This window comes from Nicotiana tabacum, chromosome 10 (assembly GCF_000715075.1).
Source record: "Nicotiana tabacum cultivar K326 chromosome 10, ASM71507v2, whole genome shotgun sequence".
Lineage (NCBI taxonomy): Eukaryota > Viridiplantae > Streptophyta > Magnoliopsida > Solanales > Solanaceae > Nicotiana > Nicotiana tabacum.
In genome coordinates this window covers 94,307,500-94,312,889 of record NC_134089.1, presented here as the reverse complement: position 1 = coordinate 94,312,889, position 5,390 = coordinate 94,307,500, and the positions used below count along the sequence as shown (strand labels likewise).

General features: G+C 35.7%; 1 long non-coding RNA gene across 1 annotated transcript; it reads left to right on the top strand.

Annotated features, from left to right (window-relative positions):
• Positions 1-3,565: 3,565 nt before the first annotated feature.
• Positions 3,566-5,081, top strand: LOC107806031 (uncharacterized). The gene is made up of 2 exons (XR_012695960.1): positions 3,566-3,794; positions 4,550-5,081. It is a non-coding gene; the product is annotated as an uncharacterized LOC107806031 (long non-coding RNA).
• The last annotated feature ends 309 nt before the right edge of the window (positions 5,082-5,390 follow it).

Below are 5,390 nucleotides of genomic sequence, written 5' to 3'. Positions count from 1 at the left end.
GAATCTTTATATTTATAACTTAGGAATTGTTCGAGCATGTCTTCAGTGATACTTAACAGTTGTAGCTAAATCTTAGATCTTTCTGGGATTCTACATCAGACTCTTAGACCGAATTATATTTTGTCACGACCCAAAATTCTCATCTTCGGAACCGTGATGGCGCCTAACATTTCACTTGCAGGCAAGCCAACGTTAGATGCATTTTAAGTTATTTTTTAAACAAACCAAATTTAAATGATGCCAATTACTAAAACAAATGAGATGGAACCGAAATAAAGTGCGGAAAAACAATACAACAGAATTATATAAATATAACCCCGAATATGGTATCACAGGTGCACGAGCTTCTAGAATAGTACAAATAAAGGTCTGAATAAAAGTAAAGCTATCTGAAGGAAAATGCACAGCTAAGATAAAGAATAAGGGGACTTTAGGGAGGTTGCGGACGCCGAGCAGCTGAACCTCAAGTCTCCGTACTGATAGCCAACCCGAGCAATCTACGGACCGATGTTGGGACCAACTCCAAAATCTGCACAAGAAGTGCAGAGTGTAGTATGAATACAACCGATTCCATGTACTCTGTAAGTGCCAAGCCTAACCTCGACGAAGTACTGAGGAGGCTAAGGTGGGTCACTTACAATATAACCTGTACACAGTATGAAATAATGATAGGAAAGAAAAATATGGAAACGAATTAAAGCAGTTAACACATGAAAGTAACTCAATCCCCGAAGAAAAACCAGTAAATGCGTGAAATACCAATTCATAGAGTCTCGTATGAAAGTATCAAAGCCGACACAATACAATCAGGAATGTAAATCACATAAACTGTTGCGGTGCGCAACCCGATCCCACCGTACAACACAATTCTCCCTTATTCCATCATATAAACATCAATAATAATAAGTAAATATATGTTGTCGCGCACAACTCGATCCCATCATATAATCAAAATCAATATCATAATTCACCCTTATTTCACCATATCAATCCACTCTTATTTCACCTGTTGCGGCGCGCAACCCGATCCCACCGTATCAATATAAATTTACCCTTATTTTGCCATATCAATTCACCCTTATTTTACCTGTTGCGGTACACAACCCGATTCCACCATACAATATTAATAAATCAATAAGTGTAATCAATTTAACAACTCGAATCACAAGAATCTTTACGATTGACGAATATGAAGCAGAACCAGAAAGGAAATCTCGTCTCAAATTAAGAATTCACTATGATTAATATTAAACAGTAAGACAAGTCAAATAAATGACAAGTAAATGGTACAATAAGTCATTTAAGGCAAGTAGCAGTAAATCATGGAAGCATGGGATAATCTAACTTTTTTAACAGGAGAATAATAAATGAGAAGTAGCAAATAAAGACATGGGAAGCATTTAAAGCATATAACAGTTAAGACTTGGAATGAAATAATTAATGAAATGCGGAAAAATAGAGAAATAAGTATTTTGGCGGCGTATATACACTCGTCACCTCGCATATACACCGCAACACATGAATTTCACATAGCACATAGCTTAAGGGTTCCTAATTCCCTCAAATTAAGGTTAAACCAAAACTTACCTCACTCCGCAATCAAGTCAGAGCTCTATTAAGGCCTTTCCTCTAGAATCTGCCTCCAAACCAATTGAATCTAACCAAAATCGACTCGATAACATCAAATAATGATAGGGAAATCAATTACAATATATAAAGTTAAGATTTTTACACTTTTTTCAAAAAATCAAAAAAGGTCAACCCCACGCCCACTTGGTCAAAATCCGAGATTCGGACCAAAATCCATTTATCCATTCACCCCCGAGCCTGATTATGTAATTAGTTTTAAAATTTGACCCCAAATTGAGGTCTAAATCCCGAATTTGCAAAAATACCCAATTCTTTCCAAATTCCTAATTTTTTATCATGGAGGAACAAAAATTAAGGCTAGAAATAATGGGTGATGATGGAAATGGAAGAAAATAAGTGAAAGTACACTAACCTATGAAAGGGTGATGAAATTTCTCCTCCAAATCACCTCTAGACCGAGCTTTAATGGAAAGATGGTGAAAATGGGTGAAATCCCGTATTTGAAATGTTTTATGGTCTGGGCGTTAGGCCTTCTTCGCGTTCGCGAAGGGCCTGCCACTTCGCGATACACAACGACCCAAAAGGCCTATGTGTTCGCGAATTCATTCACGCATTCGCGAAGGCTGCTCCCCCAGGTCTTCGCGTTCGCGAGCCAATGCTCGCGTTCGCATAGAAGAATGACTCTGGTCCCCCTTCCCAGGTCTTCAAGCTTAAGTTCGCGATGAAAAAAACTCCCCTTGCCCAGATTACTCCTCTGGATCGCGAAGAAGAAAACAACAGATCACAGCAGAAGTTCAAAAATTAGAAATTTCTAAGTTTAAAACACCCGTAGCCTATCCGAAACTCACCCAAGCTCTCGGGGCTCCCAACCAAACATGCATACAAGTCCGAAAATATCATACGAACTTACTCGCGTGATCAAAATACCCAAATAACACCTAGAACTACGAATTGGACTCCAAAATTAATGAAATTTTCAATGAAACTTAAGAACTTTCATTTTAACAATCGGACGTCCGAATTACGCCAAATCAATTCCGTTTTGCACCAAATTTTACGGACAAGTCATAAACATAGTAATGAACTTATACCAAGTTTCGAAACCAAAATCCGAACCCGGTAGCAACAAGGTCAAACTTCGATTAAATTTGGAATTTCTTTAAACCTTTAAACTTCTAATTTTCAACAAATTGTGATAAATCAAGCTAGGGACTTCCGAATTCGATTCCGGGCATACGCCTAACTCCCAAATCACGATACGGGCCCACCGAGACCGTAAAAATACGAATCCGGATCTGTTTTCTCAAAATGTTGACCGAAATCAACTCAAATGAGTTTTAAAGCACGATTTCACATTTAAATCAATTTTTCACATAAAAACCTTTCGGAAGAAGATACATACTGTGCACGCAAATCGAGGAAGGTTAAACGGAACTATTTGAGGTTTCGAACATAGAATTATGGATTAAAACTATAAATGACCTATTACGTCATCACACATTTGCAGCGACTGCTTATCCTTTTTAGGACTAAAGTTGCGCGTGATCATATATCAAAATAAACAAATCAACATATCCAAAAGAAATACTAGTAAAAATATATGTTAAAAAGAAAACATCGAATGTAACTTAGTAAAAGAGTGCACTTATATATGAACCAACAAAGAGATGAAGTATTACACAAACAGGTGAGTCGAGATGGATTATACATCCAACTCAAGATTACTTCTCAATTTATTTGTTTATATTTTCCTAGTATAAATTTATTTGTCAAGATTGACATCTTACGAAAAAATAACAACTAAAAACTAGAAAAGGAAAAGATAATTCCAAAGGGTTGTCTTATCTTTTGTTTCTTCGATATATTTGCTGCAGGGATATGACGTGGGAGCAAACTTAGTGAATTGTCCGCCACGTTTCGGAACAAGCGCAACGTGTTAAAAGCTCATAAGCTGTGCAAAGGACTCTTTGGTTGTCACTTGCCCTCTTAACATTTTTATCTTTGCCGATGGACTTAAAACTCAGAAAAAAAAGTATTGTTCTCTGTTAAGACCCTCTCTTAATTTGTTGTGACTTGTAAAATATTAGGAAGAAGGAACATCCATGGCCATTAGTGGTTTTAAGCTTCTGTACTTTTACAGTACATCGCATGTATCTCGATTGAAACAACGCCTCGTCCCCTTTGTTCCCATATCTGTACTACGGGTATATCTCTTTCTCCTTATTTCTTTATTTATATTATTGCTTTCCAACAGAATATTTAAAAATCCAATTAATTTGGAAATGTCATGTAGTCAGTCAGTGTAAATTCCAGAGATTCTAACAAGAGGATTAAAAAATAATCGAAAAATATTTAAGGAAATATAATACTTAGAATATGACCTCATACAGAAATGTAGGATAAGACAGCGTACGATAGACCCTGTGATCCGACTCTTTTTCGAACCCTGCGTATAACGAGAGCTTAATGTACATGGTTGTTCTTTTATAATACTTAGAATACGAACTTACGACTAGACCAATACCGTTATGTCACCTTTGCACTTAATTAGGACCATGTAGCTCGGCTCCTCTAGTCAATTGATACTAATCGACGATAATTTTCATCTTTCTCTCCCCATGTCTCAATTTATGTGTTCGTATTTTCCTTTTAGTCTAGCCCAAATATTATTGTACTTTTTGATTTTTAAAAATTTTACTTTAATAAATTTCATAATTTACCCTTAATGGAATGATGTATTACAGCCGCACAATATTTAACATAATATCTATGGTTTGCTTTAGATTAAAGTTTTAAAAGTTTATCTTTTTGTTTTTTTAAATAATTGAGACGTAAATTGAGACGGATGTATTATATTGCTGCGAATGAGGCTAGCTGTTGCAGTTTTTTTTTTTTTTAATCCTTTTACAAGCTTAGTTCCGTGACAACGTAACATGCTTAATTTACTTTGATGGGGCAGAGGTATACACAATCAATCAAGGAAAATTACGAACATCATGCAGAAGAAAAAGCGCCTACAACAGCAGAGGAATTCATGAGAGTGGCAGATGAGATGGCTGAAGATAAAGAACATTTAAAAAGAGTAGCAGAAGAGAAAGATAGGCAGGGTTTTGCCAGCCAAACAGTAGACAAGACAATGGAAGCGGCGGCTACAATGGGTGACACTAATTTTGAATCTGTAAAAGAAAATTTAAAAGAGCCTCCTGGCAAAGGGAACTTCCATAAGACGGGTGATGACTCTGATGACCTCCTTAAAAATACCGACAAAAGCAAATGATCATTACCTTAATCTCATGTGAGGTTCATGAGATTAAAGTTGTAATTAGCTTAGTGATGCAACTTTTTCTTGGTATGTGTTCAAAAGTCATTAAGGGTCGTTTGGTAGGAAAATAATGCGCTTTGTGTATTAATAATACCTTATCAATTTGAACCGATGAATTAGTTATGCAAGCACTAGTCATATATCATATTTGGTATTATCCTATGCATAATTAATGCATACAAAATCATGATATTAATAATGTAATGCGTTAAAATATGTTATTATATCGATCGATGCGTGATTAATAATGTAATGCGTGATTAATAATGTAATGCGTTAAAATATGTTATTATATCGATGCGTGACGTAAAGTTTGATATTGAAATTGCTTGTGTTATTTATACTAGTTCGGTGGTTTAAGGTCTTGAGAAGCTTCATATTATGTATTATGACTTATGGTGTATGGTCGGTTTCAATTTACGGCCGATTTGAGATTGATTTGGAAAAATGATTCTTGTTTTAAAAGTTTAAGTGGTAA